This window comes from Phaenicophaeus curvirostris, chromosome 6, assembly GCF_032191515.1.
Source record: "Phaenicophaeus curvirostris isolate KB17595 chromosome 6, BPBGC_Pcur_1.0, whole genome shotgun sequence".
NCBI lineage: Eukaryota > Metazoa > Chordata > Aves > Cuculiformes > Cuculidae > Phaenicophaeus > Phaenicophaeus curvirostris.
The window spans coordinates 51,958,730-51,972,959 of NC_091397.1; the positions used below are offsets into that span (position 1 = coordinate 51,958,730).

Sequence of the window (14,230 nt, forward strand, 5' to 3'; positions counted from 1 at the left end):
TATTTTTAAAGGAGAAATAAGCATCTTTGAATATCACTACATTTTTCCTAAAAAGGGTCAAAATTTTAGTATTTATTTTCACTTTCATTTAGCTAAATTCCATAAAAATATATCTCTAACCTTGTATCCCAAAGGACTCAAGTCAATATGAGTGTCTAGCCATGCTAGCCATTACAGCTTCCAGTGGGAAACACAGCGAGAATTTTCATTATAAATAATATGCAATTCAACAGTTTCCTGTGCTGTCCTTCGTGATACTAATAAAAATAGTCCAGAAACTCTACTGAGAGAACAGTTACTAGCTGATACTGAGTACTGGTGCTTATATGAAACCAACCATTATGAATAAACAGATACTGATTTATACGGTTTACAGCATAATCCTATAAAGGATACTGGTGCTCTAAAAGCTTTGGTGTTTCAATATTGATTTTTTTGGCCCATGGTTCCCTACCAGGTATTCAGAATGGTGTTTTAAAAGCACAACTTACCTGCAGTGTACATGGAGAGGCACTTGGATAGCCTGGAAAACAGCCAGCACAGCATGTCTTGACCTCAGCATAAGCCAACTGGAATTACCAGGGAAAAAATGGGCTTTGTCCCAAATCTAAACTCCTGCCTCCCTCTAAAGCCAGGGCTCTACCTGAGGGATACCTCTAAAGACAGGGCTCTACCCAGGGCTGTCTGACAGATGCCTCCATCCACTCAGTACCTACACCCTGATTCTTTTTATGAAAATAGGTTCCTGTGATCTTTCCTTCAAAACTTATGTTTTATTAAAACATAGCTGGAGGAGAAGCTGGCTTCCCATCTCCCTCTATATGACAACTCCGTGATTAGAACACTCACGCAATCATGGGATTCATCTCTCCTGCCCTGAAAGGCCCCAACCCACAGCTCCTTTCACCCTAGGGAAGACTCTGACCATCATGCTGATGGTTATTTTAGAAAAGACAGTCTCAACCCTTTTGCCGAAACAGTGCCCTTGAGCACAAACAAATTCAAGATTCCTTAGATCATAATCTAATGTTTAGGTTATTCCCAGGGCTGGGGCACACACCGAGTTTCCTCAGGATTATTTCTGTCTTTGCTATGTTAAATTGCTGTGGAATACACACATCATCCCCCTCAAAAAATTATAAATAAAAAAGTCCTGGGAATAAGTACCATCCTTACCACTGTGACCCTGCTGCATTTTGTCAAGAAGTGAGTTGTGTCAGTGAGTCTGGGGCATGCTCCTGGAGTGGCCAGGAGGTCAGGTCAACCAGGACATTCGGGTGGAGGAACGTCGCGGTCCTGGGGTCCAGAGAACTGGGCATGACCACTCCTGAAAGGCCATTCAGGTGTCTCAGAAGGAAAAGGAACTTACTCCAAGGCATGAAACATGAGAGGCAAATGTAGTGCTTTGAGGTTTAGGCAACTGCTTAGCAGTGGTTTTTTGAATCACACCTGTTTGTTCACATGCTTCAATTCTACCAGAGTCCCACATTTCACACCACCCAGAAACACAAGTATTAACAGACATCTTTGCACTCACCAAAATATCTTTTATTCACAAAAAAAACCCCAAAAAACAGCAGCAGTTGTTGAGGACAGTTAACATTGGAAGCATCGAGTTGTTACCTTCACAGCATAATCCTTGTCATAGCTCTACTGACAGATTGATTATTCAAAGTATGGTGCACCTATGGTTGGGAATCATATTGCAAGGCTGAGGGCTTTACGCTCAAACTGCCTTGTCTGTAGATAAACCCCAGAGGAAGATTTGTGCTAAATCCTATTTTCACTTCACAATATTCCTGAGGTGAAAATATAGTTTTGCAGAAGTAAAATGTTTATTTTGACATTGTGACTAATGTCTTCTACTCCAGGACAAAACATTGGCAGAAGGCCTTACTAACTAGATGCAGTAAGCTCCAGACCAAAGACACATAGCTTTTAAACTTCCTCATTCTGAGCATGCTTTGGTTTATGCCTTCATAAAATCCCTGTATTCCTAATAACAAGATGCACTTGTGTCTCTAAACAGCTCCGTGATGAGGTGTTTATATTATTACCTATAGCAGGAAAAGCCCTTCCACTGGAGTTAGCAGGAATTCAAGAAAAAAACCCAAAGATTATTTTCTCTCATTTCCTCTGTTTTCATAAGCCTATTTACAAAGATCTAGTGGCACACCTTGTAACTCCTGTTAGGTATTCAGAATAGCAACATGACTATAAGTTAAATATAATTTGTGAAATATATGCCATATTTGATAAAAAATGCATGTAGTCAGAATCATATGATGATTTAATTTGCATAGATGTAAAGCCTGAATTTATTATACACAACCTATATTCGTAAAAGTAGACAGTCACCTGGTTTCTCTTCATTGGTTTCATCTGGCAGTCCCTCACTAGAGGCAACAGAATTTTTAAAAGCAGCCAAGACAAACCAGACACCAAGGGGAAGGAGAAAAGAGCCGACAATGTGCAGGAAAAGTGGTTCACACAAATATTAATACAACTCATTCAATCCTTTAAAAAAATTAAAATTTTAGACTGACAGAAGGTGGAGAAGGCAGTTAGGCAAAGAGAAGTGTGTTTGATGTCGCTGATGCACCTGCAACAAGTTGATTTTCTCCTCTGTAGAGCACAAGTTTTAAGAGGACATTTACAGGATACAGTTTACTTTTTTAGGTAACCATAGATCTCCCATTACAGATGTGGAGCAAGAAGTGGATACCACCTAGTAGAGAACCTGAATGGACTGAGGTACTCTGCAGCATCAGAGCCTGGAAACACTAATCTTCAACGAATGATTGGAGGAAACCTAAGTCAGTCTGGAGATGGACAGATAAACTTGTTATTATTGACATGATGCCCATTTCAGTCAACAAATTTTCAGGAGAGACATACAGGTAGTGAGGTGGCATAGGCCTAAATTTAGCAGATTGGCATCTAACCAACAAAGAGTAGAACAACCAGGACTGCCAAAATACACTGAAAGCAGTAGCCTCATTTGGGAAACGTCATCTGGGTGTCTTACACTGAGCCACCAGGGAGATGAAACATCAGACGAGATTGTGGTACAACTGACAATGACCACTTGCTTAGAAGATATGCACAGGCCACTCCAGTGTGTTTGTTCACTGCCATTTGAATTTACAACAGATTATGCTAAACTGCTTGGTACATAGTTACTCAAACCAAGTCCTAACTTTTCAACAAGCTGCTGAGACAGCTATGCGTAGACCATGCTAGTAAGCAGGGTTTTTTGCTGTATTTCACAAGGACTAACATACAAATAGATTATAAAACTTAGGCTGCTGGTTTTGTATGTTAAGAGGGGAAGGAGAATCAAACATTTTATTTTCAGTTTTTGATGTGCTTAGCTTAAAGCAAACCATGAAGAAAGCAAGCAGTCACAAGAAATACTAGATGGCACGCAGTGTTTTTCAACGCTATAGCATTAGCTATATACTACAAGCTAGAAATAAACCATAATTGACAAGGTACGTGTTACTTGGGAACAACGTAAGTATCCGAACATTACTGAGAGTCCCGTTGATCATCTGTAATTTCAGGCAGAAGATGGCATCAACCAAGGGTCAACTTAACTCTCAAGTACGCACAAGTTCATGCAGTCTTTCTCCCTAACAATGAACATTTCATGCCCCAGCTAACATCAGATAGAGAAGAAAAAGCCACATGCATTTATTTGGTTCCTAGATCTATGTGGACGCTTTTAACCCCACTCCACTCCTTGCTCTACTTCACTTCCCACCACTCTTTCCTCATGTCTAAACATAAAGATATTTACATGTCTGAAAGGAACTGGAAAGCATCTGTGATATTTCCCAGAGGATCCAATAGCTCTTCTCACACAAAGACTTATTTCCACATCATTATGTCACAGCAGTGCTTCAGTAAGGAGCACCTTAAGAAGGCCCTCGGTCAGAGTTTCAATTGGTAGATTCACCACCTTATTCTAAAGTGAAAGATTTGAACAGAATTATTTTTAGTTAACACTGTCCTTCCCTTGAACTGGTTATGTCTGTAGTCCTTAAAGGATGGGTCATCAATAAAATGGTCTTTGGATAAATGTACTTTCATGCATTCTTTAAAGTCCCTAAAACTGATGGGACTTTGAACTCGTGGATTTCTGGTGTTCCTTGGCAGGCTTTAAATCCACAAATTCACGAGTCGCTTATTGCGATTCATATGCCACTTCCATTTTTGGCAGGCAATTCTAATAGTATTGGAGAATGATTATTTGAATGATATCTGCACCCACTTCCCTCAAATCAGAACTCTAAAAAAGTGCAGAATGGAGCTGTCAGCATAAGTACCGTGAACACTTATTCTGTACAGGGTTTTGACTGCACAATTCCAGCCATCGGGGATGAGCAGGATGAGCAGGACTTTCTACAGTTCCTGTAAAAGGTTGGGCAAGCAAACATCTGGGGGTGGACAATGAGGAAGAGGAAATATTTATGTGTCGGTAATAGGAAAGTTATATTGTACACCTGCTTCTTAGGCATGCCATCTGCGCTCAGTCACACCATAATATAGCTTTGATGACATGCCACAGCTAAAGGGCAGGCAATATACGTCTTGCTTCATTGACATGAATGACACAGCTTGGTAAAACTCACTGCTTAATGACATAAATCATAACTCTCAAACACAGTACATGGTTGTCCCATATGGTTTCAATGTTCGGACCCACGCTAAGTATTTTGATACTGAAAGCACTGAAGGAGCATCATGTTGAAAACTGATTCACGCTAGGTAAGCAGTAACACCTTCTCTATACCAAGGCCTGACTTGTCATTATATTTTGTTGACCTGTAACTACACGGGAACATCCAATGCATATTGTTCACAGTAACCTAATAATGAGCAATTTGGCTCCCATTACTGCTCATAATCTCATATTAAATGTTTCTTGCTTTCAAAGTAAACTGCCCTATGCAGTTGAAAGGTATCACCATAACTTTTCAAGAGCTGGATAAATCTTATATTTAGAAAAGGATATGCAATCTAAAAAAAAAAAAAAACTACACATTTTGACTAATATACAAAATTGATGAAAAATAAGCTTTATATTACATTTATTTTAAAGAAGCATTTTCCATAGAGCACTTGAGGATCTTTTAAGAGCAGGCTTGGTCTGAATTCAGTTCCAGTCTTGGATCTACTCTTAAATCCATGTGTGGCCTCAGGCAAACGTGTTAATTTCCCTGTTTCAGTTTCCCTGCCTTCAAAGTGGGGATAACGAGACTAACCCAAATAGCTTAGCTGCAATTTATAAGAATGAGTACCTTGATTATTAGATTTCTGAGACATGAAACATGATTATTATTAGGATTCACTGACTAGACAGTCAGAAGATTGTGATACAAATAAAAGGACATGGGTCTTTGACAACAGAAAGGTGCCAGTTAGTCAGCCAGTCAGTCAGTCAGTCAGAGTAGCTGCGTGAGGAGGTGGCTCTAGGGAGTGGATAGTTGAACCTATAAAAGTGAGAATGTCCTGTTTATACTGATTTTCTATTTACTACCCCATAGTTCCTAAAGACTATAAAACCTTAAGTCCTCCTTGAGAAATGAATAGGTCCAAAGCACTACAACAAATCAGCTGCAGGCAAATAAATTTTTATCTGTGTAAAAGAGCTAGATGTTATTTTCTAGTGAAATGTCAGAATTGATTAAAGACTTAGCATTGCTATTTAAAATGAAACAGTGAGTGGATGATACATGTTAAAGGGAGAAAAAATCAGAGGCCTAATAACATGGAGATAATGGGATAAATTAATTTCTGGTGTTGCTGCAGTGATTTGGTACTCGACACATTGGGTCCAAATTTATACTGCTCTTCATAGTGTACATAGGAGCATCTTGTAATAACTACGACAAAAACACTATCCCCACTGGCAAGGTCATTACTATTAATTGCTATTCCTATTATTAACCTTTGGGCTTGTGTATCGTCCACAGTTTAATGATTATTCAATAACTACAGTACAAGGCTGCACTTTCTAATAGCAATTAATAGAAGGGCGTACCACTGGCTAATTAGGGAAAGCAGTGACATGTCAACTTCACGGTCTTGGGCTTTTTTCTTGAGACACGCAAAGGTGCCTACACGAATGAGCAAGGAAGCTGGTGAAGGGGCTGGAGAACAGGTCTTATGAGGAGCGGCTGAGAGAGCTGGGGGTGTTTAGCCTGGAGAAGAGGAGGCTGAGGGGAGACCTCATTGCTCTCTACAACTACCTGAAAGGAGGTTGTAGAGAGGAGGGTGCTGGCCTCTTCTCCCAAGTGACAGGGGACAGGACAAGAGGGAATGGCCTCAAGCTCCGCAGGGGGAGGTTTAGGCTGAACGTTAGGAAAAAAATTTTCACGGAAAGGGTCACTGGGCACTGGAACAGGCTGTCCAGGGAGGGGGTTGAGTCACCATCCCTGGAGGTGCCAAGGGGCATGGTTTAGTGTTTGATAGGAATGGTTGGACTCGGTGGTCCGGTGGGTCTCTTCCAACCTGGTGATTCTATGATTCTATGAATTGTACCTGTCAATTCCCAGAGCTGAAGGAGAAAATCTGCCCCAAATCTCCTGCAAAACAAATAAAAGCCAGAGATTGGGCTGACATCCCGGGTCCCCTCGCTTCTCAGTCTCCTAGGGAATACGAAGCCGCCTCAGCTTTCAGCGAAACCCGCGCTCGCTGCCAGGTTCGTTCTCCGGGAACTTCACTTCCAAATCCAGCCCCAGCGAAGATGGGAAAGGCAGCCTTAAAAAAAAAACAAACCAAAAAAAAAAACCAAAAGAAAAGAGAACAAGTTCCTCCCCGGGGAGAAGTTACGCGAATAAAGGCAATTCTCGAGCAGCGCTACCGAGGAGCGCACGGTGCCAGGTGAAACGCCAGGCGGGGAGCCGGGGGGATGCCCGCCCTGCCCCCGGCATCCCGCATCCCGCATCCCTCATCCCGCATCCCCAAAAGGGAAGCGGGGAGCGGAGCGGGGGGGCGGGGGCACCGTGGGAATAAAGGAGCCGGGGGGGGGGCGGGATGGAAGGGAGAAAACGGGTGAGGGGGTCGAAGTTGCGGGGGGGGTGGGTGTCGGTGACTCGGGGTGGGGAGAGCGCAAGGCGGAGGAGGGTTCAGTTCCCTCTCCGCGAGCGGGGGACGCGTACACCGCCCCCCCCGGTACTTGCACCGAGTCAGCCCCACCGGCACGCGGGGACGGGGAGGAGGAGACGCGGCGCACACACACACACACAGAGACACGCGCAGAGACACAGACACAGAGAGACACAGACACACACGCAGCCGCCGCTCGCCCCCCCCACCTCCATCCCCCGCGGAGCTGCCCCCCCCCCCCCCCCCCCAGCCACCTCCCCGCTCCCCGGGGGCGCCGCGCGAGGCATCGGCCGCACGGACCCGCTCGGAGGGGCAGGGACAGGGCTGCCCCACGCCGGTACCTCGCTGCCCCGGCGCTTTCCGTGCGGGCTCCTCCTCGCTGAGGCAGCTCGGGAGCGGAGCGGGCGGGGGGGGGGGGGGGGGTTGTGCGTGCGTGTGTCTCGTGTGTGTGTGTGCGTGTGTGTGCGAGAGCGAGCGAGAGCGGCTCTCCCCCCTCCCCCTCCCCCTCCTCCTCCTCGCTCTCCTTCCTTTAAACGCCCACTCCTGATGGGTGAAAAGACAACTTGAACTTCAGTGCAATTAACTTCGCCGGCGCCTCGGAAGCCGGAGGTGTCGCCGGCCTCGCCCGCCGCGCTCCCATGAGTGAGTCGCTCCCGCTCCTTCGGCGTCGCTCCTCGGGGACGGGGAGGGGGACGCGGGGCGGGGGTGTGGGGGGTGGTGTTGGGGGGCACCCGCCGTGGTTGAGTCGCGGAGGCTGGGGACGCTCGGCTGGGCGCTGCCGGAGCCCCGCACGGGCTCCCACCTGCCGCCGGCCGCTCCCCGCGTCCCACCGGCCCGGGGGGAGCCGCGAGGGGGAGGTACAGAGGGAACAAAAAAAAAAAAAAAAATGAATCAAAAAGCTAAAAGTTTGGCAAAGTTGGTGCCCGGCAGCGGCGGGTGGGAGCGGGCGCGGGGGGCGGGCGGCCTGGCCGGGGGCGGCCCCGCGGCGCTGCTGGCGCGTCCCCCCCGCCCCGCGGCCGCGGGGAGCGGCGCCGGGAGCCCCCTGCGCGCCGCAAGCCCGCTTGGGATTTTTTTTTTTTTTTTTTTTTTGTAAATTTTCCGCTCCGTCTCCGACCCCGCCGGCCGAGGTTTGGCTCGGGCAGGTCCTTTGGTTCCCCGCTCGGTGCCCCGAGGGAGCGCTCCTCGCAGGCACCTGCCCGGTGCGGAGTTTCCCTCTGCCGGTCTGCGGGCTTCTCGGGCAACTTCGCTTTTAAAACGCGAGTTGGATGAGATACTTTGCTCCTAAAGCGAAATGAGTTGAAAGTGACGGAAGCTCTCCGCTGGTTTTCAGTCGCTCAGGCTGAGCGCAGCGCTTCTGCGAGAATAATCCACTAATTCAGATGCGGAGACTCGAAGGCGTGTGGTCTGGTAGTGCCCTGTCCGTGCCGCTCGGTGAGAGTTAGCAACAATCCCTTCTTTCTACTTTATATCTTCTCGGTATCGTGTCTTCGTATATCTCTCTGCTGGCAAACATTAGCATTCAAGCTTACATTTTTGACAAATGTGCAGACAGGAATAGCACGAATAGGCATCTTAAATATTAACAACCTAAGCATCTGTTGTGAAACAAATTTAATATATTTACTCTGTTTTTCTCACATTGTTAGGAAAGGTTACAATAAGTGTAAAATTTCAGCTGTAGTTAGCACGAGGAATGCTTAGATATTTCACTATCTCTTCATGCATTTAACACAATCACCGGATAGAAATGTGTCAAATCAGGCGCACTATTCAAAAAAACAACTTGAAACAGTAAGCATAGAGTGTAAAGATACGGATGTAGGATGTTCTCTGCAATTGTATCTTCTAATTACTCTGCAATGCTGTTTGTAGAGTTTTGGAGAACTCTTTTTAGTCCTGTATTCCTATGTGCTCTTTAATACATTTATACATTTTTAATTAATTTCCTATTTGAGGTTGTTATTGGTATTTGCTTTTCAAGTCGAAGCAATGGTTTGAGCAGAAATGTGTAGTAACAGAGTAGGTAACAAAATGAGCAGGCAGAAAATGTAACATATTCGCCTATAAGTGTGTGTCTGAACAGCACACACACTTAATAAGGCAAAAGAAGAGAAACTGAAATCACTGGCTAGTGTACTATGTATGCCCACCCTCGAATACAAACAGCTAGTGGAAAAAAAATAACTGACTCCAAGGAATTCCTCCGGCCCTGGAATAAAACTATTCTGAGTAGAACAAGAGCACAGAAGACTGAAGTCTCCAAAAAGGCTGTAGAGTTATTTCAGGAATCGGTGCATTCCTTCCCTTTTTCCCACAAGTTCAAATATGTAGTAAATAAGTCCTTTGTACGCAAAAGAGTTTACTGGAACAAAAAATATTTAAATTGAATGCTTTTTGTATGTACACTTTGAAAAACTGACCGTTTCCTTTTTGCATTCTTTGTTCTAAACACTTCAAATTGGCAAGTGACTCCTGCAGATTCTCCTCTCTTGTTATTTTAGCAACACGCGTGGATCCTAACCTGCTGCTGTGCACTCCCAAGGAAGGGCTGTAAAGCAGACAGAGTCCATGTGTAACTCGCGGATGGGACGCACGGCTTTGGCAGGATGGGATGCAGAGAGGGTCTGCCACGATAACAAGGCACATTTTTGATGTGCAGCGTAGGCCCAGCGGGTCAGCTGCTGAGCACCTGCCCTCCGTTGCTGTGCTTCCCAAGGCAGGGCAGGCAGCACCAGCCCTGCCTGCAGCCCTCACAGCATCCGACGGGCGCTGCCACGTTCAGTCCTACAGGGAACACCACGCTGGCACCTCTACCCATTCAGCACAAAAACTTTATTGGAGTAGGAAAGCCCTAAATGAGCACTAACTCATGCTACCTCTCAGGTTTGGGATAGAGAGGTGTTTAAATGTGAGCGACTGCTGTTTAGAAGATGATCAGCTGAAATCCAGTGTTCCTGGGGGGAAAAAAACCCCTCAAATCTTTTAATTGTATCAACCACCCAGTTCTTGGAAGCATTGTAACCTTTTTATTGTCACCTATTTTTTAATCTAGGTGTTGTCAGATGAATTTGAAGTCCTTCTTAAGGTTTCCAGCTGTATCTGGGGGAAAAAACACCCGAGGAAATTATTTTATTAATAAAATAGTTTGCAATATATAGCAAAATATATTACAAGTAGATTTCTGAATTAGAATGGGAGGAAATATGACTACTGAAATATTTTAGTCATATTTCTAGGAACTATGCTATTTTAACGTAGATACTACTGAAGCATTTTATTGCCTTCTTGTACATAACTGCCATTGGTCTCTCTAGATATATTTAATATATATCCAATGAAGCCACAAACTTTCCTTCTACAATAGTTTAAACACATCTGGAACATTTTACTTTCTTATAATTTATGTTAATAGATGAAGAGTGTATATACAATCTTCTCAGAAATCATTGCTTTTTCCAAAGGGGATTTTTTTTACTTTCAGTCAGGGAATATATTTATAAGAACAAAATAACTCAAAGTATAGGCAATTCTATATATAATTTTATTTTCTGTTATATTAGGTTGATTATATAAAGCTTTCATTTAGAGCAATGGGATGATGAAATTACAGGGGAGTGATTGGCTTTTGTTTTTTCAATTGGTTCAAGTAGAGGGCTGCAAAAATGAATGTTTTTGGTAAAGTTCTTTGAGTATGTAATATTTTTCATAGAATTCCGACAAATTAATTTAATAGAAAAGCCACAAGTCTCTTAGCACAGGGGGCTATATTTTCAGGTAAAATGGAAGTTCTGCTTTTGCCATTATAGGCATCAGGCTTCAGTAATCTGCTTCTCTTGTGGAATGAACACTTTCTACTTAAAGCTATCATGCACCTACTGTTTATTTACGCTGCATTAAACTGACAGCACAGCAATCAGAGGAAAAATATGACTTACTTTCCTGAAGTAAACACCAGTTTATAGGTTAGTGCGTGTATTTATATTCCTGTCACCACTAAATAATGGCTGTCTCCATTTTAATATCTACCTGTGGTGTTATCCAGGGCAGCTGGCTCTTTCTTGTTTAAAAAAAACCACTAAAGGGAAGAGGGAGTGAGCAAGAAAAGAAAGTTTTGTTATCATTCCAGTCCAAGAGGAACTTAATAGAAAAGTGATTCTGTATTCCTTTCTGTGGCATGCAGAAGCCAGTTTTAAAGCCATAGTATTCAGTTTTACTTAGTGTATTTGAATTGCATCTCAAACAGGGAAAACAGAATTCCTTAACAGTATTTGTCTTGTCTATCCAAGTCACTGAAATTGTATATTCAGGCAACGGCAGATTAAGGGCAGAAGCATTTTATTAATAACTGAAAGCACATATGTGTGTGTGATGAAAAATGTTCTGCAAATCTGTCACTATGCAATGAAGTGCATTTTTTAAACTTTAGTTGTCACAAAGTTGCTACCGATTCTAAAAAAAAAAAAAAAAAAAAAAAAAAGTAAAACAGTAAAACAGTTTGATGGTTAAAGAGTAACTTACAGTTCTCAATGCTGCTTGTTATACTGAAATTTTTCAACTTTATTAAGTCCATGTCAGAAAACCCCATTGATGTTACTTTTAATCTTGGACTAGTGCATCCAAGTAGCTGGCTTTTGAACTGAAAATAACCGCAGAGAGAATAACGCACAGGTTGCAGGAAGTTTCCCTAAATTCTCTGTTGGAGTATTCCATTAATAAACTCTACCCGAGAGGTCCATTTTTTCTCTCCGATTCTGAAATCATTACGTTTAACATTAAGTTAGCTTATATGTCGGTTCCCATGTGAGCTGTATCATGAACTCTCAACAACCCTGGCCACAATTTGTGACTGTTACTTCAAAAAGAATATACTACAATGTTGCCTTCAAAAATGTAGATGTTTTCAAACATTTGCTGTCCTGTGGCATCTAAGTTTACCGCAGTTATCACCAACACTTCATTATGTAATTGTTATCTGTTTTGTTGCTTTGCAAATGTTGACTTAGTAATGGTTTCTGCACTGCCTTGCTCTCAGGAGGTATAAATCTTGATAGAGACTAATTTTAAAGAATCTTGCAGTGGTGATCTTGTTCATATGTTTCAATTTGGTCCTCATACCCTGTACCAGCTGTAATCTACCCTTCATCTGGTGCAATGAAGTAGGAATGGCATAGTAATAGTAGAGTACAGCAGTAGAGCGTAGTAATATACCTCTGGCTCTGTCTGAATTGTAAATATATCCTTTTAAACTTGCTGGGCCTGACTTTCCTCCCATGCTCCCATGGTGTATCACTGCAGATACCTTCATTTTTGCAGTTCTTGTAGGGGATCAGTGTTAGGTGTTGAGACAGGCTGAGTGACACACTAACACTTAATATTTATGCCCAGGTCACATTTTAGCTCTTTACTTATAATTCCAATACCAGCAGTCTCTGGAGATCAGTTTTCTTGCGAGACTGGGTGCATTTGTGTGTGCCAGGATTAGGATAGGCTGTAAGAAGGCTTCTTTTCACAGAAGTGTAGGCTAGTTCATCTCTCTGAGCTATTGTAAAGCATTGTTGGTATCACATCTCCACAGCTGTAGGTTCACAAGAGTGAGCTCTCACCACCTCGTGCTTTTTTGTTGTGAACTGCAGGTTAGGTAGGCAGAGGTGTCTGCTCACCTGCAGATAGACCTCAGTCAGTCCAGTTGCACCTTGGTGCAGAACATCAGGATGGGCTGCATCTATCAGCTGTGTTGGCCTTGCATAATTCCCAGCAACTATCTGCTTTATCTCTTTCCCTTGGCACATTATGACATGATATGACCTGAGGAGATGAGGGAGGTGCTTCAAACCTCGAGTGCATCTCATCTTCCCAGGATCCTGCTCTGGCAGGATTTATTTGGCCAGCAGCAATCATTTGTGTGTCGTTCCACTTGCTGCTCAGTAGAAGTGGTGATGCACTCGGATCATCTATACCTGGAGGTCTGTCTTGTAATCTTTTCTGGTGCCTGGAGTCCTGGTTCTGGTTTCAGCCCTAACGAAAATATGTGATCTTGGGTAAATAACTGGCCATGCCGTGTTTGCAATGCTTAATGCTGTGAGCCTGATGTTGAAAATGCTCATCACTCACAACTGTACGTGAAAGAAAAGGAAGCTGCAGCACGGAATCCCTCTATAAATGTGGGCTTAATATGCCCCTGGTTTATTTACCCAGCTATAAAATTAGTAATATATATATATATGTTTCATAGAGCACTGAAGAATTAATTTATTCTTTCTATTCGTAAATCAGTCCTAGAGTGGAAAACGTTGTACGGCACAAGTACTAAGAATTGTTCCTCTGAACTCAAACCCACATGCAAAGGTACGACAAAGGTATTTCCTTTTCAGTAACTGCACTTAGAATACATGTCTTTTTGTAACAGCCAGGTAATTAAAAACATTTGCAAGGAAGAGGAGAAAAATTCTAAATATCATACACACCCTTTATTCTCAATTCTAATACATTAAATAAAAGGCAGAAAGAGAAGAGGGGAGAGAGGGTGTGAGAGAGTGTGCATACATGCAAGCTCGCATAAGGACCAAAGGCAAGAAATGAAGTGGAGAGAAATTGCAGAGTGAGTTTTAAAATGTTTATAATCAAAGTTTAAATTAATATTTTTGTGGAGAGCCGTATTAGAAAGGTTTTAAATCATTAAAGGTTTTCATCATAGGTGGGCTTACTTGATAAATGTAAGAAGTCTGAAGAATAATTAAAGGCATCTTAAAACTTAAAAAAATGACAGTTTTAGTTTCTAAGGGTTCATTGTAATGTAATAATACTGTATGCTTTTTAGTGTAACTTCTGCACTAGACATTTAATTACAGTCTTTGTGAGGCATGCTATCTGTATAGTAACCAGTGCATAAAAAGAATGATATATATTTTTACATACAAGCTCTTGCTTGCCAGCTTTCTTTTTAAGATTATAGATTAAGATCTCCAGTCCAGAATATTCATGTCTTCAATGAGAACAACTTAATTTTACACATTTTTCAGGAGGAATGGGGCACTTATCGTAATATTATTTCTTTTGTAGTTACACTTCTTTTTGCAATAATTGTTGTTCAGCAGGAGGGTTTTTTTCCTGTACA

General features: G+C 42.9%; 1 protein-coding gene and 1 long non-coding RNA gene across 5 annotated transcripts in view; one reads left to right on the forward strand and one right to left on the reverse strand.

Moving 5' to 3' along the window:
- Positions 1-419: 419 nt before the first annotated feature.
- LOC138722232 (uncharacterized) lies at positions 420-7,523 on the reverse strand. The gene is made up of 3 exons (XR_011337681.1): positions 7,458-7,523; positions 6,550-6,768; positions 420-4,442 (listed from the first exon to the last, which is right to left on the reverse strand). It is a non-coding gene; the product is annotated as an uncharacterized lncRNA (long non-coding RNA).
- A 90-nt stretch (positions 7,524-7,613) lies between these two features.
- The window catches only part of SATB1 (SATB homeobox 1), a 91,843-nt gene continuing 85,226 nt past the window's right edge, over positions 7,614-14,230 (forward strand). For all 4 annotated transcript variants that reach the window (XM_069860173.1, XM_069860177.1, XM_069860179.1 and 1 more), the window contains exon 1: positions 7,614-7,758. The gene's annotated coding sequence lies outside the window, so the exon portion shown is untranslated. The remainder of the gene's footprint in view (positions 7,759-14,230) is intronic.